A 26,064-nucleotide genomic window follows, 5' to 3' on the forward strand; every position below is an offset into this window, starting at 1 on the left:
TTGAAGCTCACCACTTTAAAATCTACCTTCCAAATTACTAAAAGAGTTTTTTTTCAACATCCTGTCTTCCTATGCTACCTTTTTAAGCTTCCCTCCCTGACTCTACTTTAATCTCACCATCGATTAAATGCAATTGATGAAATGTGGTGCCTGTCCCTCTGCTTGGCCGCTGAAAACATCCTGCAGGAACTCTGCAATGCAAAAGCAGGTGGGGAGAAGAGGAGTTTCTCTAGGCTGTAGCACACAACATTCCCCAGCACCATTTCTATATGCCATGGTGCCTCCACAACCTCCTTATCCAGTAGAAAATTTTGAATGGTGCTACAAAGGTTTCTGAAAGAGAACGTTTTCATTCCGGGAGATGATTAGCAGGTGGAAATGTAGTTTGCCACACTGATTGCCTACTTAGTGTCAACTCCAAGCGGAAGTCTCTTGTGAAGCTCAGTCTCAGACATCTTGCATTATAATTGATCTTACAGCGTGTTTTTTAACTTGGTGCAACCCATCACGGTTGGACTCTTTCACAGCCTGTGTGGTGACACAGGCTCACGTTTAGCCATCCATAACTTTAAGATAGCCTGAGAAGCCACGTGTGTTTCTGCTGTTTTAAGTGGACTGCTATTTAAACTTAAAAAAAATAATAATCACAACATCAGAATAACAATGGGAACATTTTAAACTAATGAAAGGACATGTTCTGATCATAACTCATTAACTTTAGAGTGAAAGTGCTACTATCCAATAATCCTAATTACAAGTAATAACTTCTTTCTCCTTGGAACCAAGAATTTCAATTCACTGCAAATTCAAAGCAATTTAACAATAAGACTGACAGCGAGAACAACAGAGGAGCCACATCTATTTAGACAACATAAAACAGCACTTGCTTTACAGCAGTGTTTTGTGACTGACTGAACAACTGGGAAAACTCGGCAGGGCTGCTTTCTGAAGGAAAAGGCGGATATACGTAAATTCATTTGGGCATGACATGCTGATAGTGAACGCAACAGCAACACAATTATCTGTCTTCAAAAGACAATATGGAAGGCATGTTTCTTTATTCATGTGATACCATTAAAAATAAACACACGAACAAAGTGAAAAAGGCATGTGGGCTGCAGTATTATCCCACCATGTAACACTCACTTCTAGAGAGGCCTTCTGCAAGGACAGGAGTCCCCCAGGCTCTGCTGCAGAGGACGCAGCCCCGCGCTGCCGGGAAAAGCTCTTCTGCAGAATAATTAGACAACAAAACCAACTGTGAAAAGCTTTGGGAGTCTGAGTCCCCCGTCCTCATCCTTCACAGTAAATAAAGGGTAAGTGATTGCCTTCTTATGAAAACAACCTTCCCCTCCACATCAGAGAATGGCAAAGGGAATTACAGAATCCTCCAAATTCGTACAGATCTCACGGCACAATGCTGTGGCAAGGCAAGCCTGGAGGATTACGAGAGGGTAATTAGTCTCCGCAATAGTTTCTCTTTGTGTTGCTTTGCTCTAAGGATGCTGTACGGATTGCTCTCCTCTCAGTTCCCACAGCAAATTACCTCCTGCAGCCTGTGAGCCATCTCATCAGAGGCTTTTGGGATACCCTGGAAGAAAGCGGCTCAAGGCTGAGGTCTGCTAGGAACCTGGAGACGTGCGACCCGGGGCGTGTGTAAGTCTTCATGTGCATATTGCAAAACAAATGTCAAAAAGTTTTCAGTATTCCCAGACAAACACAGAACGGCCTTAAAAAAAAAAAAAAAAAAAAAAGAGTGTGAATAAATGCTTATGCTTTACTGTTTCTTCTCAATCAGGATGAGAGGACAGGCCTCTTCATGTCCCTGCTGATGCATCAAGGATCCCCACTTTTCCCTGTTCTCACTTTAACGCTGCACTCCACCCACCTCCCCATCTTGCTCCGAACCAAAGAGGACCAGCTGACATTTCCTCCGAGACCACAAATATTATACCAAGCACAGCACGCAGGATCACAGACCATTATGGAACCAGATTTTGCAATCCTTTTTGCTCCACTTCCTCCCTTGAAATTAAAGCCTCATGTGTCAGTGTCACACTACTGCAGCCAGAAGCCCTCTCCTCCTCCAGCCCAGTTTCTTCTGCTCCGGCTGAAGACTGACACCACGGCTCATCGCCATCAAGGACACAGCTCCCTGCAGCAGTAGGTCTGAACACTGTAAGGGGAGGTTGTTTTTTTTCCTCTGTATCCCCAGTGCTAAACAGCAGAATGAATTCAATCCAGAACACAGCAGACTCTTCCCACAGCTTTTTCTGGGAATATGGTAGAGTTATTGATTTCCTCCGTTTCCTGGAAGACTTATTTCCTGTGATGAGTTTGAAAGCAAATTTAGAAAATAGAGTTGGCTGTATATTTTTTTGTATAAAACACGAATACTCTTGTGTCTGGGGATGGCAGCTGAGGGGGTTTTGAGGCAGGTTTCAGCCTCAGCAATGTCAGTCTTTGAAAACATTTAAATTACACTCTCCACAGTAGTTGGGATTAAATAGTCTTATTTTCTCAGGCTTTTCCCTTAGATTAATAGACTGCCAAGTGGAAAAAGCACAAAGGTGCTCATAGCACCTCATTTCATGCCATTTAAACGCCCTTGATATTTAAGTCTTCCTAGAGCCCCTCCTGTAGCCAAAAGAGACCGCTATGAGCGGGCAGCCAGCTCTCCCTGGGCAGTGCAGTGGAAGCTTGCACCACTTTTTAGATGCCTGACAAGAGATCTTGCTTTTGGAAGGCTAATGTTACACGAGAGTAAAGGGGTGTTTTCACTGTAGCCTTAGCATCAGCTCGTACCCAAGTGCTTTTTCTGCTCTCATCCTCTCCTGTTTGACACAAGACATCTTGTACTCAGTCCTGCTGTGCCTTCAGCCCTTCCTGTCTGGCTTACTGGGATGAGAAGGGTCCCAGGTTCTGGTGGGCCATAAGTTGGAACAACTCTCAGAAATTAAAAAAAAAAAAAACCAAAGCCAAACCAAACTCGTTCCATGAAGGCCAAAATGCTGCAATGTGGAAAGGGCTAGCAAACCAAAACCACACAAAACTCAGGCTGGTCTGTCACGGTACTTCATGTCTATGTTTTTGAGATATTTCAGTGAAATACCAATATTTCATTTCTTTTTGTTTCCAGAAGGCATGTGGCCATTTCAGAATATCAATTTTGAAATGTCACTGTCTTTCAAACAGACCAATTTGCTGAAGCTTAGCCTTTCCTGCCAGTACTTTCCACTTCAAACAATTGGCAGGTCCTGATGAAATAATACTTAGGTAAAAAAAAAAACAAAACACAACACATTTCTGACTAGTTCTGATAACCTTGCAGAGCACACTGCAGCATGGATGTAAGCTACATCAGTCAAGTGCAAATGTTGCCTTGGTTTCTTCCCACAGCTTCCCAAATGAAAATATCAAATCTCTGTCAGTCCGTCCAGACGGCTGGGAAAGTGAGCAGATGACTTTGGGGCCCTTACCCCCCTGGTGAGTTCAAATAAACCACACAATAAAACAGCCAGGCTGGTTATGTTTCAATTTACTCTTTCTCAAAATATTGAGCGTATAGAAAGCTGGTGCTCAAGATGGTGGCTTGAGAGGTCAAGTGAATCTTATTTAATCATGGTTTAGATTCTTTCTTGAAAGACATAGTCACTGGTAGGGTATCTTAACAGTCCTTCCTTTGGATGACAAGATTTTCTTAAGAAGATTTTTCTTCAAAAAACAAGCATTCATGTTCACGTTCACTCTTCTGCATACCGCACCTCACCCTTCCCCAGACCTTTCTGGCAGCTCTGTCCTCCCCCTTGCCCGCATGTGGCTGAGCATGTTTCTGCTTTGGAGGGAGTGATACCCTCCCTGGCTGCTGCCAAAACTAAAAGCAGTTCCTGATACTAATTCAAGTTCTTGGAAGAGTGCATTATGCCCATTTGCAGCTAATTGTCAGGTTAGAGATTCATGATGGCAACTGATTCCAAAATAATACGAGAGGCAGGCACAGATGCACACATCTTCAGCAAGCCTATTTATGTGGCACAAGCCCTAACCCGACTCCAAGCTACCAATGGACGGGAGCTGCCATCCTGAAATCATTCTCGCAAATGTTAAGGGCGCAAGATAACAGCTCAGTCTGGGTGGCAGAGAGTTCAGAGGTTTGCACACCTTGGGGATGTTCTACTGCCTGTGCGCAGAACAGACACGGCGGCTGGGCTCTCGCACCCCCACCTTAAGCCTCTGTGTAAGCGTGTGTTTATCTGCAAGCATAAAGATTTTTAAAATGCTTTCATTGGCTTGCACTGGGAGGTAGACGGCAGGATTAATAGCTGTTCTTCAAAGCTATAAACTGCATGGTGTGTTTGCTCAGACTTTGAGCCATGAGTTACTGCTGTAATTAAATCCAGAAGGAGAGACCATAATAACATTCTGACTTGATTTCCAGTGGCAGAGCACTGATTAAGAGAGCTACATAATAAATGCGAGGCATTTCAGAATCACACTGTTGATGTTATCTGTAATTTTTTTATAATTAGAAAAGCCTAAAGAAAATTGTATATTATAATTACATGCATTATTAATCCTACTCTGTTATAATATGAATTCTTCTATGATTACAGGTTGCAGCAAGCTTTTTGTAATTTTTTTAAAGAGGTCCAGTGTTTTGGTTTACAAAAGCCCTGTAAACAACAGATAAATTGTACCATATTATTTCAAACCCATGCAAAAGCAGAGAAAGTTCGAGTTGATGACTCGAAAATCCAAAAGGGAACAAACAGCTTAGGGGTAATCATTTTCCTGTTTAAAGTCTGTGGCACAATGAAAAGAACATTATGATTAAATACCAACGGTTTATAGTTCATTCAGCTCCTTTTGAGTAAAGTGACCTGAGCACAGGGTTTTGTTCTTGAATAAAATTGTATTTACCATCCTATGTGACTATTTAGTGTACATCTTTTCAACTCTCTTCACTTAAATAAGAAGGGAGTTAGCAGAAGATAGACAGACATCCTTGATTCACTGAGAAAAGTGACCGCAACATAAATAAAGGTCTGTATTTCCAGAGAAAGCAGAAACTCTCTAAAGTCAGGTTAGTTACGACAACCTCTCAGTCAAATTCACAACTGGTTACTCTTACAAGCAGTCCCACTGGATTCAGAGGGGCTGATTTCTCATATGAGCAATGTGTCAGCAAAGTGTGTAAAGGTTTAATCACTTGGATTAAATTTCTCCAAGTCCGATTTAGCCTAATTCGTTATGCTTGATGTAACAGATAAGGGCCAGACACCGCTACTCTTTTTGCCATTCTCCATGCCAACACTTTAGAGACATATTTGAAAGCTCATTTTTGAAGGTACCAAAAAGCACTGTAACATGAAAATTAACGGTAGATTAATAACTAAGTTGAGTCTTTCATCACCTATTTTCTATCCATAGTTTAATTACAGGTGCAAAACTCGTAGGATAAAGAGTAAGATGGTAGGATGCACTGATAATGGTAAGATGCACTGATAGCCCATTAAGTGCCTGGCAGAGCATCTCTAAGGCTTCATGCGCTCGCATCAGGCAGCAGGCAGATCTCATACACTACTTGAGCTGAAGTGTTTGATGCATGTTTGGGTAAACTTCAACATATCTGTTAACGTCTGAGTCGCATTTTAACTACTTTGATGAACAAACTCCACATCCAAAAAGAAACACGAAAACTTTTACCAAATAGTAAAGCCAAAGCAAAGTACCTTCATCACCCTCATGAAGACAGAGATAACAGGAGCCTCCTGTAGTTAACCACAGACCGATCCTGAAACTTCAGCAATGAGAATAGGAAGCTGCCAGAGCATGGAAGTGGAAAACTGCAAACGCAAATAGGCAATTCTCTCATTTCTGACCCCACAACATCAGTAATCACTAAACCTCAGCAAGAACTGCCATTATGCAGAACGGATCCCAAGATCACTTCTTCCCAGAACTGAAATCCACATGCCAAGACCACCAACATCGTGGGACCACCCAATACCAGCTTTTGCCAGCCAGAACCATACAACTCCCATTTGGCTCGTGGAAATACGGCTACATTAATGCCTGGTAAAGAGTATTTGGAGAATTGTTAAAAGGAGGTTCTGAACATGTTCCAGTCACTGAATGTTGATTCTGGCAGGCACAAACTGAGTCATGGCTGGTCCCACACTGAGTCGTTGCACTGCAGTCTGGGGCTCCCTCCAGATGGTTACAGATGCCTCTGAATGGGGACCAGCTGGTTAATGTTTTCTTGCCTTGGTTACGTGCAGAAAAAACCATTTGCATCTTGGTTACTTTTGACGGAAAGTGGTTTTGTTTACTTCACTGTAGGTTCAATAAAGGGTGTTTTTTAGCTGGAGACAAAAGGGTTATTCTGGCAAGTTATGGAAATGTTTTGCAGATTTGCCTGTGATTTAAATGCTTGGTCCAATCTTGACTGAACTCTCTTAAGACAGACATAAATACCCCAAGTGGTACTGTCACACTAAATGCATTGGTTGTCTTGTTCACTTATTGGTTGCATTTTGCCGTAACACACGTTGACTGGCAACAAGCTTTGATTTCAAGACTTCTGGAGAGACTCCAACCTAGAAGAGCATTAGTCACCATCTGAATTTTGTCTTCACCAGCTTTGCATGGTATTTCAAGATGTTTACCTTGAAGAACAGATTCTTCTAGTCATAATTCTTGCAGACAGGAGATTTCCTTCTTTAATTTTTGTAATTATTGATAATTAAAAGGGATGAAGAAGCAATATGAAGGAGAAATCTTCTTGCTCCCCAACTGCCCAAGATTATATCAGAACAGAGGTTCACCTACCTGAAGCAACACTGATTACACTGGAACCTGGCATGGCATCTGATCTTACCTTCAAAGTTTCAATGCCAGATCTCATCTCCAGAATATAGCTGACTTTTATCTTCATTATAAAGTAATCCACCAAAGAAGATCTTTCAGTTTTTCCCTTTATTGTGGGAAGAATTTACCTTTGTCTGACCTGCCAGATGCCGCTCTATCAAAACTCCCTTTATATAGGATTCCTCCATCCAAGAATGTTGAAGCATAGGGTTCTTCTTTATGGCTTAACTGGGGTAACCCAACTCACCTGACCAGATTTAAATGCCAACTGATGACCAATCAATTAGAATTCCTTTCTTAATTAAATGATTTTTTAAATATTACTATTAGGAAATTATTAATTTCTTAACACATTATTTGAAATGTTAAATATTAATATTTTCCTTGCTTGTCCACAAAAGATCAGGTATCTCATGCCCTAAAGTACTTCTTATTCCCCTTTGACGATGAGGTCAAGACACGCAGCATCAGGAGAGCAGACGTTTATTTTTGGTCAGAGGCATCCTTGGTGAATCTGGATTTGCATATTTGAACCTCGAGACATAGAAAAACAGGCCTGTTTTGAGCACAAAGAATAGGTTCCACAGTAACAAACAGTTAATTTCAACAGGAAGAAATGATTTCTTGTGAAGTGTTATCATTAACAACAACGTAAAAATAACCACAGATTACCTTACTTGTGTTAGGAAGCTTGCTTTGCTGGTACCCTAAACATGGAAGTGCAATATAAATTGTGTACATTTTCTTTTTATACTAACTGCTTTCTCTGCCGTAAAAAGAGTCTCTGACTGCTAAAGTAAATTGATTCCATGTGCCAACACCCACATAAAACTAGTGAATATACTCGTAGATGCACTGTCCCTTTATGGAAACCCGTATCACTTACTGCTCTGGGAATAAGTCCGATGGGGTGATGCAAGACCATCTTATATAGCGCACAAGCAATTACTGCTGGAACAAGAACTCATTTTATACAAAGCTGTATTTATCCTTAGTTTGAAACGACACTGCTTCAAATTATCCCAAGTGACTCTATAGAGACTATGTTCAGGCAGTTAACTCATTAACATTGCAGTCTCCAGATGGGCAAAGAGAGATCACACAGATTTATACGTTTAATGAATAGCCAAATACAGCAGCTCCTTTAAAATTTCATCTAAATATTTTCTAACATAGCTAAGAGGTCACTCTGATCTATTTCAGTGTACCGCTTACAAAATCTATACTGCCTTTGAAAGCAATCCATGGGCTAGTTTGTCGTTAAAGGTGCTGTAATACTTGCTGAATACAGTTGGCCACATTAATTGCCAAATTATGGTTAAACCTGACATCCCCTGAGTTTGAATAAACTTTGCTTCATGTGTTTGAGCTTCAAATGTGGCTAATACCTATGGTTCATCTGCATGTGGTTGTATTTCAGCTGCTGGCCTGAGTGTCCGAAGCTAAATCAAGTCTGATAGACTGAGATGTGACACTACATTCCTACTTAAGAGACTGTGGATCTCCTCTTAAGAGAAGCCCAGAAAATATTTACTTCTGCAGTATCCCAAATTCTAAGGAAAAGGTGAATATATAGGATTTAACTGAGCCCTTTTGTAGCCATTTGTTTTGAAAATTAAAAAAAAAAAAAAAAAAAAGAAGAAGATAAATCAGAATAGGAACATCAAAATACTTACAAATGCTGGAGTTTTCATCACTTGGAGGACCAGAACAGGGTACAAACATACTATCTAGAGAGCTTCCCAATTCTTGCATCAAATTCCTACACCAACAAAAGAGTACTTACGCAGGAAGGTACTGTGCCCGTAAACAGACAGTTGTACCATGCAAGGCCACCACTTCTCAAGCTGTATTCTCATATGGTGCCCCAGTGCCTTCATTTAAGCCTTTTCGCAGAATAAAGCACACAGAATTTGGCCCGTAATTCGCTGTAGTACCCCAAATTGCTTCAGCAGAGATACAATCTGTAAACACCTACAGGACTAAAACCAGAGCTTTTCACTGCAACATAGCAAGATTCACTGCTCAGAAACTGAAGACAAGGAAAATCAAAATAATTATCATCATTATAAACATGTGTCTTCAAACAGCTGGAACAAGTTTCCCAGTGGTGGTAAACTCTGCCTCCTCCTGCGCCCTAGCGAAGACAGATATTGGTCAGAAATCAAACAGAAGTTACAGAGAAAGGATTCACTGGGTGGGGGTTGATGGCCAGGGTTCTGATTTTTTATGATTTGATTATGTGTTTTGGACCAAAAATCCACGAATCTAAATCTTTTCAAGTGTCAAGATTTTGATTAATTCATCCCTCTCCTCTCTTTATGACACTTTTAAGCAACTTGCGGGGCTCTTGCCTGATACTTTTATCTCTCCTAAGAGAAGTCTGCTGTTTCACAGAGAAAAATGCGCGAGGTAATTGACTCACATGTTATTGAAGCCTCTCTGCTTGCAGATGGATGCCGGCTCATATGTTGCCATGTTAACAGGAGTTACATGAAACATGGCCTCATCACTCTTTAGAAACTCCTGGAATAAAGAGGTTGTTTCAGCTACACGATGCTGATTTTTTGTGATCGCTGCACATCCCATCTGCATTGCTTTCTGACTCCAAGAGACCTATTGTGAATGCGAAGATCAGAGAGAGAGAAAAGGGAAACTAGCGCCTTGTTTAACTTCCAGCCTGATGCCAATACTCTTCTTATTGCAAGACAGAATAATCAAGGACCCAAAGCAAATTAATTCTCTATTCAAACATTCCTATCAGAAATTATGTATGGCAGAGTTCCCTGAAAATCATCAGCATATGGGGAATTTCTTCAGAGGTTTACAGCTCCCCAGGCTCTCTCAGATAAAGACAACATATTTAGAGAAGGGAATAGCAAGTAAAAGAGAGTGACAAACAGCATCATGTTGCCTTAACAGAATACATACCATCCAAATGATGGCATCTTTGATCAGTTGGAGCCAAGCCCTCCCATAACAGGGTCTGACAACTGCCCTCCCCCCGCTCACCTCAGGTATTTAATTACACATAAGTGAATAGCAATAAACGAACTGAATTATGCAAAGCAGTACCCTCTCAGGAAGGAGATAACGACGCAGACATGAGAATTTCTCCCAGTAAGTCACTTACATCTCTAGATTTGCACAGAGCCATCAAACAATAGCCCGGGAAGGAATCAAAGATGCCTTTATTTGAAGGCAGCATTGGCGTAGGTCGTTCCTGACAGATGTTTGTTCAATCTGCTCCTAAAGACCACACAATCATAAGAACTTCACAACCTCTACAGGCAACCCATTCCAGTGCTGTAATACCCTTGACCTTTGAGAGGTTTTCCTAACGCCCAGTTTAAATCTCCCTTATATTAATTTAAGCACATTACTGTTTGTCTTAACCATCACAAACACAGAAGACCTTCTCCCCCTTTGAAATGGCCCTTTATGCACCTGAAGGCTGTCGTCAGGCCTTGCTTCAGCCATTTTTTCCGCCACTACATAAGCCCCGCTCTTCCAATCTTTACTCACGGATCAGAGATTAAAAAAAGAAAAAAAAAGAAAAAAAAAAGGGCAAAACCCCCACAACCTTTATTTATCAGAAGAGGACACTGAACTCTGTCCTGTCTATACACAACTCCTTTAAAAGTCCATTGATCAAAACTGGCCACAGTATTCCCACGCGGAGCAGAGCAGAGACCACTCCTGTCTGAACCTGGCAGCGGGATGTTTGTCTTTCTCACAGCAGCATGCCATCGCCTACTTCCAGTTAATTTTTGATCGGTTATAGCAAAAGATACTTTTCTGGAGAACTGCTTTCCCACTAGTTGTTGCCCAGCCTATTTGCTTAGCAAAGTGTTCTGGCTAAGAGTACTTTGCACTCATCCCCTGCTGAATTTGACCCTGGTTTTTTCAGACATTTCTTTAATTTATCACGTAAATGTAACACCTTCCTCCAATATGCTTGCAGGCCTTCTCAGCTTTATGCCTGCTGCTAAGTTACCAAGCAAATTTTTATTTTTTTTTTTAAATCAAGCTATGTGACTTTTGTTCCTAATCCAGTCCACAAGGGTTTGATTTGAAGTAAAAGAAATTAAAATAAATGGTTTAACATAACTTATTTTTTGACCAACCTGTGTTGACTACTATTCATCTTCCAATTTTATTTGTAAATGTTACAGACAATTTGTTATGGTTGATTTTTTTTTCGTTTTTCATCTAGAACTGTTGTTAATCTGACTGGACTATAATTCCCAAGCTACTCTGGGAAAAAAAAATATTTTTTCTCCTTCTCCAGTATTCTTCAAGCTTTTTGTAATTATCTGCAGACAGCTTTCATTCTCCATTGAGCAGCAGACCAATCCCTCCTTTGATCTTCCTCATTCTATTAATGATTTTTACAGAATTATTTCTGGTTATCTTTGAGGTCTCATTTTGTGCCTCAGCCTTTCTGGTTTTATCCCTGAATGCTTGTGCTGTTCTTTCAGATTTATTCTTAGAAATCTGACCTCTTCTTTTTTTCTGTGTTTTTCTGTCTGTTGTTAAAGTTACAGAAAAACACTTCTTCACCAACCCAGCTTGGCACTTACTGAATTTCCTATTCTTTCAATGGCGCAGTCTGAATTGTGCCCTTAGCTTACTCTGAGGAACTGACAACTTTATTTTATCTTCTCTTAGCTTTACCACCAAATTTCATTTTATTGACATCTGCCTTCTTGAAACCCATTGCTTTTATCTTGATCTCTCTCACTTTCCCTTTCTGACACAAAAGTCCTGAGGCAATTTAAAAAAACAAAATTAGAAATCATCCGGTAAGTACAGCAGTTCCCCAATATTTAAGGGTAGGAAAGTAAAATCTACAGAGGAACAAAACGTAGCACATCAGCTGCCAAGTAGGAAGAAACAGCAGTCAGGAGAGGAAGCTCTACGAGAAATGGGAATCTACCAGTACGTGCTTATTTAGTGTCAAAGCAACCCATAGCTTCAGAGAGCCTTAGAGTCTGTTTCTATTCAAAAAAGTGAGAAACTTTCTGATCCTCACTGAACGTGAGCCACGCTCTCGCAATCATAAAGTTCTGTTCTTCTGAGTACCCTCAAAAATCAAAGTAATAATCTCAGCAGTGCAGCCAATACAGAAAGCCCGAGCACGATGCTTTTCCTTGAGCAGTGGCACTGTATTCCAACACACCCATTTGCATCCACAGCTTTCAATTTCTTCTGTGGACAAAGCATAAATTTTTAATCTTGAACTTCTTAAGACTCATTTCTGCAATAAAGCACTTCTCTGTGCCCCAGCACAGAAAGGGAGCTCATCTGGATCTCTTCTGAGGTGCCATGCACAAGTGGACGCGGGAGATTTTAAGCACTTGCTTGAAGACACAGGTCCCCTGATGACCCATTTAACCCCAAATGGAATCACTTCAGAAAACATGGCAATCAGTCCAAATAAGCCTTTGACTCGCAAGCATTTATCCACTACCCAGAGGGAGATATTTGAACAACTGTGGTTTTGAAACAGCATCCCCCAGTGCTTTAAATAACTCAGCAAGACCTCTCATTATAGAAATCAGCACTGACACCAACACCTTCTTCTGCACTACTTACTCCATACCAGCCTTTCTTTCCTGGACCTGCTGCCACTTCTCCATGGACAGAAAGTGATAGACGTTCACCATCTTCACAAGGGAGTAGGACCTGCAATCTGCCTGGCAGCTAAGCAACTCCTCATTGACATTTCATTCCTAGAAAGACAAGGCCCAGATGTGTAACAACCCTCTGGCTATTCTGCATATCCCCTTCTGCCTGTGGGATTGACCCTGGTGGCTTGCGTGTAGTTGCCTCTCCTCCTGATGCTGCCGAGAGAGAACTAACACCCCTTTTCAGCTGGTGGGGAAGGAACATGACTTTTGGAGGCTGTCAAGGACTGGGCATTGCGTGTGGCAGCTGACGTCCATGGAGATGACGTCCGCCAGCAGAGCTGACTGCAGCACGCACTGTACTCCAGCAACGTACTAAACACATGTAGAGGTATTTCTGGGGGTGCCCTCATCCCCACAGTAGATGGATGCCTGTTTCAGGCCTTCCTCTCATAACACAAGGTTTATGACATTTGAGAAAGAGAAGAAAATAGGGACAAGGGGTGTTTTGGATGCCTGTAAAAAAATAAGAATAATCAAGTAGGAAAGAACCAAACAGCGTCAGCCTTTCTCTTCAGTATGCCTAAAAACCTATCAAGAGGAAATGTCTCTTTTTTTTGCTTTTTTGTGTAGTTAGACATTTCACTCTCTGGCCTGTGGAATACAGGCAACAGCTGCCCTTTTGGCTGGACAGATGAGCCCCAAAACACTGTAGGCACACCAATGGCCAGTTATTTCTGGGCAGGAGTCCAGGGGCTGATCTCAGTCCCCAGCCTTCTGCAGGGCTTGGGAGCAGCCTCTGTAGGCAAGCACAAGCTTCTTTCTCTCCTTTCGGGGTGATTATCAGCAAGAGCCACTCTCAAAATGCATCTCTCTCAACATTTGAAGAGGCAGCAGAATACCCTCAATGGAAAATCCCCACATCTGAAAGATCCTGTGCCTGGAAGCTGGCCAGGGCTTGCTGGCCTGCGGACCAGATTGCGAGATTCAGCTTTGCAGCCAAGAATTTTCCCCACTGGACCAAAGAAATGCAGGAGTCCATTTCCAAGCAGCAGCAAGCAGAAAAAAAAAAGTGCACGGGGTGAGACAAGTCCCGGCAGTCCACAGCAGGCGAATGTAAGCTGATATTTTACATCTCTAGCCCCCGTCTGCTGTGTGGTCCAGCAGCATCAGTGCGCCCGTGTACGTTTCCCGGGAAGGGGATGGTAAGAAACAGCGGATGTTAAGAAGACAACAAACCTGAAGCCTTCCAGGGAGAGCTGCCTGCACTGACCACAGGAAAATATCAAGGGAAGAACTGGGTTAAACCCCTCTTCCTCCTTCTCAGCAACGCATACCACTGAATCCACTGACTCTGTCCCAGCACCTACGCACCAAATGGTCTCTTGAACAAAGTCCAGCCAGGGGAGATGGTGACTCCCTTTACTCAGTTATCTCTGGATAAATTACTGAGTTGAGACTTGGGTATAAATCCTAAACTAACCTGAGGTAGCTCAAGCCCCATCTTCCACAAACTGTGGAGTATTTGCCTGTGGGACTCTCTTAAATCCCTGAAAAATAGCATAAGCAGAAACAACTTGGAAGCAACTTTTCCTACCCCACCCCCTTTGCTTAATGTGCTTGTCAAGAGCACAGTCCTGTGTAATGCAGGGGGATTAGATCCTGTAGGCATCTGTTGCGGAGAGCCTGCTGAATAACTGCCTGTTTACAGTACTGACGTTGAACCCAGCCTGCGGCATCGGTGGGCTGCCTTGGCGGGGCCGAGGGATCGCTGCTCCACCAAAACTTCATAAACTCGTTCTTCTCGTTACCGCTCACTCCCCACAGCAGCTCTCATTCCAGCTGGGGAAGGAGTGTGCTGAAAAACTAATGAGGAGATTTAAATATCTGATTAAAAGATAGGTAGACAGAGGGAGGATGAGGGAGAAGGAGGATGATATGTTTTGGAGGGAGAACAGGCTTACGGATGCCTCTGGCTCTGTCACCTGGTAGCTGTAACTTGTCTCTGCAGTAAAGATGGGTCCAAACATCTCCTCTACATTAGAGGAGACCAGATGCATGTCTGGATCTTGCTACTGTCCTCTATTTTCACAAGAGGTCAAAACTTCTCTTCCTGGCCTCTGCTGCTCGAACTTTCATTTAATATTTTCTCCCACTTATTTTTGACACATTGTAGTGGACAATGCCAGGGGAAATTATGCTTACCATAACAGCATCTCTCACAGTTTACTGGGCCAGACCCCTATGTAAGTTTTCATTAGTAATTAAACCAGTGTCATCACTACTTTAGGGGAACGAATCGATTGACCAGATTTGCAGGTACAACTTTGTGTGCCTGCAGGCTTCAATCGGTCACTGCATTGACTGCCTTCTGCTCAGAAAACTTTTCATCCATTAAAGCTGATCACATCTTTTCCCCTCCTTTGCTGAGAAAAGACAGGGTAATTAAAAAAAAATAACTAGTAGTCTGAAATAAATTAATGCTACAATAATGAAATAAAATTATATTAAAGGCAGAGTCTCATGTAGAAGGGCATGAGAATTGAGTGTTCAGAGTGCCACGCCGTTCCCAGTGGGCCTCCCCACTGGGTAAGCTCTATAATCAATGACACATGCCATTTCTGCAGAAGACAGCCCAAAGGCACGCCGGGGTGAATTAGAGAGACAATTTCAACCCTATCCCGATTTTCCTGCTTTTATGAGTTTAAATCTGATCTTTAATGTTGTTGGAACACAATTTTTGTGGTTTAATTAGATATAGCGACAATAAGTCAATAGACCAGTCTAACATTTTCTGGTCTCCAGCCTACAAACAGTGAAGCACCGAGTGCGTGGCAGAACTAGGAGTCTATCTACACATCTTAAAAGCCTTTCAAGCCTGCAGTTTAACTCACTCTTCCATGTGTACCAATCTGCTAAATTTCCCTATACGTGCTACTATTTTCAGACACCACCTTCTAAAGCTTGAAATAACATCTATATGTTTTTGTTCTAAACCCACGTCTAACAGTGTGTGGTTTGATAATTTAAATCTTCTCTTCCATTTGTCAAGCCTGCATTAATTTGCAGGGGAGGCATGATTCAATCTGAACCTTATTGATAAAACCAACTAATGGCTGGAATTTACATAGAAATAATACAGGCATCAAAAGCTATCCAGGAGTTTGAAGCATCAGAAATAATCACAGTGCATTGAATAAGATCATATGAATAATTCAAGAGCTTCAGCATCAGTTTTGGATTCCTGTAAGATCACTGTTCTTTTTTCCAGAATGGTAAGCTTAAAAAAAAAAGGAAAAAAAGAAAAAAAATCACTTCGAGCCTTGTACATTTATTTAGCTCATCTTAAAAAAATATTACCCCCCAGTAGCTTCCCATGACTGATAAGAGTAAATGTAGGTGGGTCAGATCAAAACCAGTACTTTTTCAAGATAAAGTTTTCTAAAATATCTACTAACCACAAAGGCAGCGAAACTTCTGATGAGAAATAAAAAATAGGTATCAACCTTAAATACATATTTTTTTTTTAATTTTTAACAATTCGCCCTAAATATTTCTGTCCTGCTCTACTATTAACCACTGTCACTAATGTGGGACAAGGGCAGAGCGCCGGGCTAGCCCAGGGCACCCTCTGCCTACTATAAATACCCTTTTTCAAACGATCTCATGCAGTTCCTTCTGGGATGCCGCCTGCGTGGGAGCTACGCCAAAATACTTGTGGCAGCACCTGTGCCCAGGGGCTCTGCACTGCCCCTGCCCTCACTGGCTCGGTCATGTCCTCTCCCCTGGCCCAGCTGCTAAACAAATTTGGGCATCTCACACCTGAATTTCCACATGGCTCTATGGGCCACTTTTATTCTCTGTTGCCCATTTTTATTCTCTATAGCCCTTTCCTCGGTGCTTCAGCCCTCGTTTTCCCAGTACTCAGCAGGCTGCTCCAGCCCTTGCATTGCACGGAAAGGGTGGCCCAGATTGCAGGAATTAGCTGCCCTTGGAAGAGGGGTATAGGGCAGGCCCAGGTTTCAGCCACGTCTCTAAATGTATTTATTATAAGAGATACAGCAGGATCTTGTTTGAATAGACAGTAGACAGGAAATTAACAGTTAAGGCTGAAACTCTAGTCCTTCATTCCTGTGATTAAAAGAAAACAGATATCATGCTGAAAGAGAAAGACAATTTCAGCTTTCATGTAGCACTGTCCTTCAAACGGTGCTTCACATCAGGCATTATTTCTCTGCAGAATTTAGCCATTAATTTCCTTCATTTAAAGTAAAAAGCATCCACAGAAGATTATAAAACGCTCTGTATTCCCAAACAGACAGATCATAATGGCTCATCCTGAATACGCCATTCTGTCCCTCCACACAGATATTAAAAGGCTGAGATAAATCGTGGCTTGGGGGTTTAGAGAGGCATCATGTCAGTGATAGCAATGGATTACAAACTTCCTCCTTTAGACAGCAAACACCCAATTACCAGCATCATCTTCCTTCATGCTTTGAATAGTGAAGGAGGGGTTGGCATGCATAATTTTTCATTTCTCAATAGATGGAGGCTGATAGGGTAACGCAAGTTGCAACTGAACACATTGATATCCAAAGTCATTCATAAACCAAACACCACATTGCCCAACCCGTGGGGACGTTACGGTGAGAGCAAGGAGTCTGCTCCATTTTTATGTCCCTGTATAGTGTGGGCATGCGTGGGGAGGCACGCAAACACTCTCGACGTTGCGCCATGAGCAAATACAACGCTTGTAATAAAAATATGTTCTTCAACATAGCACATACAATAACCTGTTCTGATCTCATAGCTGACCCTGTTTTGAGCAGGAGGTCGGACTAGAGGCCTCCAGAGGATCCTTCCAACCTGAATTATCCTATAAAATGGCAGGGAATGGCTTATATCAGGCGGCTGAAATCAGCTGGGTCTTTAACGTTCGTTCTCTCCATAGCTCAGGTAAATAGAGAGTTCAGAAAAGGTAATTATACTGAGCAATAACAATTATATGCTAATTACCTAATGAGAAATTAAATGTTTATGAGGAAAGAGGGGGGGTGTCAAAAAGCTCTGTGAGTCCTTGGTGTTTCCTTTTGGCCACATACAATAGCAAGGGTCTTTGAACAATGACCCTGGTGAACGGTCTTCTTCCAGGACAAACGAAAGGCAATACATGTCTTAATATCCAAAGAGACATGCCACCCTGAGCCTCTTGCCACAGCAAAGCTCCTTGACCCCTTTTCTTTCAGGGAAGGGTGCTGGAGGACCCAAATCTTTACTTTCCTATGTATTTTTTAAGCCAAACCCATTACATTAATTAGCAACATGCTGCATGCTACCATCATCCCTGCTGGGCCAGCTCTCTGCACAGTCTCACCAAGTTTGCAACACCACCAAACTGGATTGAGGGATTGTCATGTTGGAGGACAGGGCTCTATTGAGAAGGACCTGGACAGGATGTGAGTTCAACACAGCAAAGACCAAGTCCTGCATCTGGGATGGGGTAACCCCATACGGCAGTACAGCATGGGGACTGGCTGGTACTGTAACTAGGGCTATGAAGTGCTCTTCTTTGGAAATAACCAGAATTTGACTGGGCAGAAGGAGGATGGCCCAGCTGTAAGCAGAAGTCAGACCAGATATCTTCCAAGCAAAATAATTCAGTGAATTCAACCCTTGACCTGCCCAAGAGCTCCAAGCATGGCAGAAGTCTCCTAACTGAAGTATTACAAGCTCTTCCTTGCTGGGTGATATTAGGCTTTTCAGTTCAAGCTTAAAAAATGTTCTTTAGAAACTTGCTAGCAATAAAACACAAGAGAGCTAGCTGGAAACAATAACTAAACATAAATGATTAAAAAAAGATTGATCCCACTTGCAAGCATTTAAATATGCCAGCTGCTAAATTACAACATTGGCACAGACCTGGGTGCCTGTGCCCATTTTAAACAGCGCTCGATGAGATCTGTGTGGATAGCAGGCTGCCCGTGCTGGCCCTCATCCTGTGAGCAGATCAGCATGCTTGAACCCTCAATGACCAGAAGAACATTGAAGTGAACCTCCTGTGACTTCACAGGGTCTCAGGATGAGACAAGTATACACTGGGATGACATGGACCACGGGATCACGACTTTAGACAGCCTGGTGCAGTTAGAGGTGCCTGCAAAATCTTTTTAAAGTTTCTGCTTAAGGAAAGCCACCCAAAACTTAGGAAGACGGGAATAGAGAGCAAGTGGCATCTGGAAGAGGTTGGTTAGCAGGTGGGCACATCTCTAATGCTGCAGCTGTAACCTACGCACATCAGTCACTCTATTGGAAGTAAATCCCACACTCAACTCTGGCTACGTCTCCCAACAGTTCCCCGGTCCCATTTTTCACTGTGCAGAAGTAGTCTCTATTTTGTTAAGTATTAAGGCACATCCCTGGACCCTTTACAGGCACACATTCCCAAGAACAAACATAGGATAAAGCTGCAGACAGGAAGGAAGCAATCACAAACATACATTAGCCCCTGTGAATAGGGGCCGCACATATAGGTTGATTTGATCCCATACTCCACCTGCTCCATTTGCAGGCTGAATCATTCCAGCATGAAAAAGAGCACTAGAAAGGGGACAGGGGCTCATATGAGGGGCCTCCGCTTCCAATTAGGGCTCAAGGCATTCACTGATTAATAGCTGAGACCATAGCACAAGATTTCTGTACGCCCACCCTGCCAGCTGGAAACAAAGGAATGATGGGCGCATACAGCCCGTCCTCGGGAATCATCTCATGTCCCTTTCGCCATCACTTCTGCTTACAGGCATGTATCCGGCTGCATGTCATATGCATCTCCTGCTTTTGTTAGTCATTTCATTTGTAGGCAGGGGATCACGTCTGTTGCTCCCTTAATTATGGAAAAGTTGTCTGTGCACAATTTAAACAAGCCCCCGTTCTGCTCTTTATCAATATTGAACACGCTTCCTGTCTCTTCGATGCTCCAGCTTGCAGCCACACAACATTTGTTCATAGCTGCAGGCTATGTTAGCGAGACTTTGATAGAGCAACAAAAGAGTTCCTCGTTCAAACAAACAGCACTAGTGAATCGACCCGAGTGTTGCAAACGCTGTCAGGATCGCAGCCGACTGGAGCTGCACCGGCTCGCGGCTGGAAATGGTATTTTTCAATATGTACAGTGAATACTCTTACAGCACCTGCATCTCCCTCGGGAGACGTTGCCAGTGCTCCCGTCTAACCTGGCCTTTAAGCTGTGAGTGAGCATCCGGGAACGTATCACAGCCCTTCAGGAGGCTGGGGTGCTGCTCTGCTAGACACTGCTCTGCTAGATATGGATGTACAGGAAAGGAAAAATCTCCCTTGTAACAGAGGGACATGCACACCAAGTACCTTGAAGGCCCTGCAAGTCCTTCCCACTCTCCACAGGGAAATCAAGCTCTGATCTTAGGCATCTAATTTAGGTTTGCAGTGCTCACTGCTGTAAATACCTCCAAGAAGCACTCACAGTCCTGCAGGACAGGGCACAAGCAGTGAGAACACACAGCCCAGGAATGAAGCATTGCGCCTGTGTGCTTGCCAGAGGTTCCTTCTGACCTTCTCCCGACCTGTGGGTACCACCAACAGTGACCAGCAAGAAGAAACCCTGAGGATGCCAGGCTAGGTGGTTAGTGAGTGGCAACGGAAGATATCTGGGGGTACTTTTTGATCACAAGTGATGTATGCGGCTCCAAATTGTTGTAGTTTGGCTGCAAGGAAGACGGTTGTCTGCCGAATTTGTCCTTGCAGCTCTGGTGTGGGCAATGTAGACATACTGGGGTGGGTGGGAAAGCTGTGTCTGCCTCAAGAGCAGTCAGACTTGCTCAACAGGGTCTGCTACAGAGGCAATGGGCAGTTTGATTTGCAAACCTTTGCCTTCCACTCCTCCTCCCCAGGAAAACTGAGCTCTCTAGTTCTGGTTCACCTCCCAAGATCTTGTGTTTTGGGTGCTCCCTGGGAGGCCAGGTGTAGGCAATCCCAGTTCAAGGTCAGGCTCTGTCCCATGGAGGTGGGGACAAAGGCATGAAGGAGCCCAGGAGAGACGTGGCTGAGTAGGGCCTGGCGCTGGCAGCAGAGTACGGCAGCGGCCATCAACATCATGAGCAAACAAGAAGATTGCAAAGGAATGGGGTTGTGTCCTGTATCCCCCGACACACATCTCACCTTCCACCTCTCTGCACAACACGCACGGTCTGATCGGACACCCACCACAGGCAGACACAGTTGAAAATGCTATCTCAACAGTCACAGAGGAACCAAAACGCTGCTTAGCCCGTCTTCAACAACAAAGGTATAAAATGTTTTCTCATTTTACTTCTCCCCAATTAGAAGAACACTTAAAAACAGGAACTATGCACCAGCATTATTACACACACCAAGAAACACTGTATTTATGCCTTGAGTCGTTTCATCTCAGAGGCAAAATCAGGCCTTTGCTGATTGCCAAATGCCAGGAAACTTTAATGAATCGGTTTTGTTATACAGGATAAATGACATCAAGTCTATCACACCATAAGTGAGGGCTTAACTTTCATTTGCATAATGATTAAAGCAAACTTGCAAATTGCATTTTACACAGGTAATAATTATCTGCAGCTTTTATGTGAGAGTTGACTTATTTCTGGTGGGTGGCTTTAGCACCGGTTTTTCAAGTGAACGGTGGTTTGGGACCTTTCTGTTTCGAGCTGCCCAGCCTAACCTAATCGTAAAAAGGCTTCAAAGGTCAGCACTTTCTGAAGTTGAAACCTGGCTGAAGGTATCCTCCTGTGCATACAGAAAATCACTGCTTGCTTTTTCAAACCCCAGCTGCCACTGCTCAGTCTCATGACCATATACAAGCAAGATGAAGGAAACAGAATATCTGTAGGCCACAAAAATGCTAGCAGGGTGTGACTGTTTTACTGCAGGAACAATACTAGGGTGTATAACAATATACAGAAGAAAAAAGACACTAACCAAGACAATCCAAACAAATGTCACATCCCTGACAAGTGCTGGCACTTGGATTTTAATTTACATCATTGGGAATTGCTGCCAGGTAAACTCCAAGTGTTAGAGCCTGAACATTAGTCAGAGCGAGGGTCCATCCAGAGCACAGTGTCTTGTGACTTGCACGGGGAAGGAAAGGACGTAACTTTTGGCCAAACCTCCAAGCTTCTGGCAAACCAGGACTCTAGCAACAGCTCAAGCAGGAAGTTGCATCTGGACCCCTCTTTTGTACAGTTGCCACCACATACCGACCTTTTCACAATTTGTCAAAGTCCTTTCAGAATCTACCTTTGCTTTTGTAGCAGCCTGTGCCAAGAAGCTCAGTGACCTTAGTTATATTCTGAGTAAAAAGTACTTCAGTCAGATTGTTTCATTGCCACTAGTTCTTGCTTTGTGCAAAACAGCAGTGAGTCAAGATCATCACAGTCAGCTGAGCAAACCCTAACCCCGGAGGAGACCTCTTCTGAAGGCCCTCTTTCTTCCACGGCCATTACCACTCCGCAGATCTATTCCAATTCAACTTGGTGCTCTTGAGAGAGTGTGGCCAGATCCGCAGGAAGCATTTAAGCTGAGAGCATAATACGGCTTTGTACGATAGTGAAATGAGGGTCGTTTTACCTTGCTTGGAGGTGTTCAGGTGCATTTGCAGACACCTTCATATCAAGTACTTGAGGCCACAAATGAGTCTGCAGGTGCAAAAGCTACAGGTTTATGTGGACTACCAGAAATTCTGACTTCAGGTCTCCACTGCACCTTGAAGCATAGTGCCAAGGGCCAAGAGGGAGACAATGCTAAAATTTAAATAGCACACTCAGCATGTCAGGGCCCATGTGCTTGCCACTGCTGGCTGTTATCTTGATGCAACACATCCAGCACTGCACTTGGGGGAACAACAAGCTTGAATTATCTGTTGGTGGAGGGACTGTTGTGCGCTGATGTGTCCAGAGCACATGAATGAAACCTCGGGTCCAGCAAAGACAGTCCAACAGATGATGTCTGTTCCTGCTTCCCTTCTGGATCTTGAACCGAGGTCGCCTTCTGGCTTAGTTCTGGGGTTTTACGATATGACTGATCAAGTGCTTAACTCAAAGCTCCCTCCCCGCGCTCTGCCTGGCTTTCGTACAAGCAAAAGCCAGAACGTGGAGTTTTAATTTATACCACTAGAATAACATGCTCAGTTGTTCCACCGACAGAGAAACACACGTCTTAGAAATGTCTTTTGCCAAAGTCTCTCTTTTTTTGCAACAAGCATGCTGGCCAATCTGTCGGCCCAGAGCACCCTTCACTACTCTGCAGCAGAACCCCAGCTTCCCTTCTGGCACTGCATCTCCAGCAGAAAAGGCCAGAGAGGGTCACCAAGGCACAGCAGGCAACACAGCTGCCTTCTCCTGTGTCCCACCAGACACACATCCTCGCTACACCAGGACAGAGAGAGGAAGGGGGCAGATCTCTGCAAATCCAGAGGCTTGTATGCAGTTTTCTCTTTCAGGATGACTGGGACTGCTAAATTAAAAATGACCATATGAGGAATGAGTCATCAGAGACATTTTCCACCACGCTGGGTGGGCAAGAAGCATGTACACACCAATGCCAGAGTTTCAGGTCCCTGTACCCCTGGAGCTGGGACAGGCACTGCTGATGTTCCCAGGGGGACTACAGCAAGCTCCCCACCAAGGGCTGATGAGAGCACAGCAAATGCTGTGTGTACACAGCCCCAGCTCCGCAAGCACGAAAAGCACAGACAGAATAACAAAATTGTTTAAGGTGGTGTAAGTAACCACATGAATATGCAGGAAGCCTATAAATTCTTTTCAGGCTGCTTTGGTGACCTCCAGCTTGCAGATTTCTCACGCAAGGAAAGGTGGGGCAGAGCACAGTGTTTTATAAGCTGCAGATAAGGACTTGACTGGGAGATTTATTGATGGAAATGTGATAAACGGGAGTGAATGGCAGCACTGAAAAGATGGTCCCACTTCCAAAGAGTGGACAGAAAAGAGTGTTTATCTGCCTTTGTAATCATGTGGCATTAATTTCTAGCTGCAATTAGATATCACCTGGGGTCTCCCTCATCTGCACAGAAATTGGAACTAATACAATAAGAGGTCCCTTCCCATGTGCAATTTTCAAGTGCCTGCAGAACATTGTATCGCTCAGATGGTAGCCACCACTTCTGAAGGCATGTACGTCAGGTAGGAATGCTTTCCTTTTCAGATATGACTTGGGTCTCAATCTACCGGGTAGTTAAGCAGTTAAATTCCGGTCAGGCATTCAACTTTCAAAACATTAGCAAAAATCAAAGAAGTGGAATGATTAAATAGGAAAAAGATATCAAGAACCTTTCTGTACTGGGGTTTTATGAGTCTAAGTCACAATGCTCTTCAGCTTGAAAGGGCTCTGAAAAGCCAAAACTGATTTCAAAAAATGCATCCAGAAACCATCACCACGGGATCTGTGGACTGACCTTCCCACTTCTACCACAACAGCCAGGACTTTCTAACAGCCTATCAGGACTCGCATCTCAGTGCCCTTGAAACCCTACGATGGTACTTCAAGCAGGGCTGTGGGAGCACAGGACGTCTTGTCTCTTGATTTATTCAGCAGTACTGGGACCTTCAGCTGTATGCTTCGTTTTCCTCCCTTTACATCCAAATGCTTTAAAACGACACAGCTAGGAATGAGGCAGCACTGACCTACCCCTGGTGTTTAAACACCTTTGGTCTACATGAACTATCCAGGCAGAAAAGTGCTTGAGCAGTGGTTTTCTCTTTTCCTGGGCTATCTTAAGATATTTTTTTTCCACAGGGTTGCAGCTTCTCTCTAAGACCACTTGGAAGATGACCTTTCGGCACAGAAGTGTGCGTTGGAACACATGGCCAATCTTTATCTTGGCATGCTGGGGAGGTTAGCGGAGGTCGCTTCCAAACCAGGTCACTGCTGCGGCACACCTGCTGCCCAGCTGGAGCTGCTCTCACCGGACACAGCACAGCTCCGCAGCGCAGAAGGGGCCGTCCCATGCACAAGGGACCACTGCGGACAATTTACAAAACCCCAGACAACTTCTACTTCCCAATCCCAATCTGCTCAGCTCCTCAACGCCTGTTTAATTTAGCTAACCACTCTGAAATTTAGGCTTGGATTTTGTTGGATGGGAACTGGCACTGTAGATGTCAAGAGCACGAAGGGCAGATTTTAGTGTTTAGCCTTTCTGATTCAGCCTGGAAGTCCATGTAAATGCTAGAGCATTTCATTACCCCTATAAATCCCAGTCAGCGAAGAGGGTTGCAGCTGTATGAAATCCTGACACCGCTCTGAAATTATATATCCCTGCAGTACCAGCCCTGCTCAGCATACTGGAATGTCAGCCCCACAGCTGAATCTTTCTCAAATGGTCATCAGATGATTCATGAAAATTTCTTCTTCAGGAAAATAACAGATGGGGTGGGTGAATGCAATAAAGGCCAAATAACCCACAGCAGACACATTTTCTATAAAGCCTCGCAAATACAACCTAGCCCTAATAGATTGTGGCAATGCACCTGCCAATATAACACTCCTAGATCATCTCCTGGGGCCTAATATAGATCATGGCCTTAAGTGTTCTGCGCATTGAATGAGGTCAAATGCTCTTGGGGTTCTGGTGATACTGATGACTTGAGAAAATAGAATTTACATCTCTAGATGACCCTGCAGAAAGTCATTTATAGTCATTCAGGGAACAGCAATTCCCACACTCTTGAAGGTGCTATAGGATGAGCAGTTATTGTATGGGCCAGCCACCTTGGCTCCATTTCTACAGTGTAACTGTACATGAGCCCACAAACAGGCTACCCAAAGCACAGTGAACCCTATGCCCCTGTGTCATCAGCAGCCCACAGGCATTTGTGCCTCCGTTGCAGATCCCACATCTTCTCTGCTCACTGTGTCGGAGGCTAGGAAAGAGCCAAAGCTGTTTTGTTGACATAATACCATGGGATATACAGCAGCCAACTTAAGTCAGGCCCTTACTCCTGACTTATCCCATAAGTAGGAACATACTTGGGCAACACAAAGAGAAGGGCTGGACCCAAGTTTCTGTCCCTGCTGTTTACAGGTCCTGTATACCAGTTCTGACCTGTACTTAAAAGAGCAACTAAATATGGCCTCTGGTGTTAATGGTCATAAAAGCACTTGAAATTCGACAGACATCACAGTTTTTCCCACTTAAAGGCAGCTTATTTTATCAGCTATCTGCATACTAGACTGACTTCTATTAGAGGCACTAAAAAAAACCATATCCCAACATCTGGAAACATCACTATCAAGACCAGTAAAATAAAAGACACTTAAAATACAGGTTAAGAATCAGGCACTAGTAGGAATGCAACACATGTATCAGTGCTTTCTACTTACCGAAAGGAAAAGACGGCTTTCTACAACCCTGTACAGACTCAACCGGTCAGTCAAGGCTGGCCTTAGCCCATAGGTAGATGAGCCGGTCCCAAGAACAGGCTGCCACAACTCTACCACCTTCATTAACATCTCTGATGTGATGGCTTGGAGGAGAGAA

Source organism: Larus michahellis, chromosome 5, assembly GCF_964199755.1.
Source record: "Larus michahellis chromosome 5, bLarMic1.1, whole genome shotgun sequence".
Classification (NCBI taxonomy): domain Eukaryota; kingdom Metazoa; phylum Chordata; class Aves; order Charadriiformes; family Laridae; genus Larus; species Larus michahellis.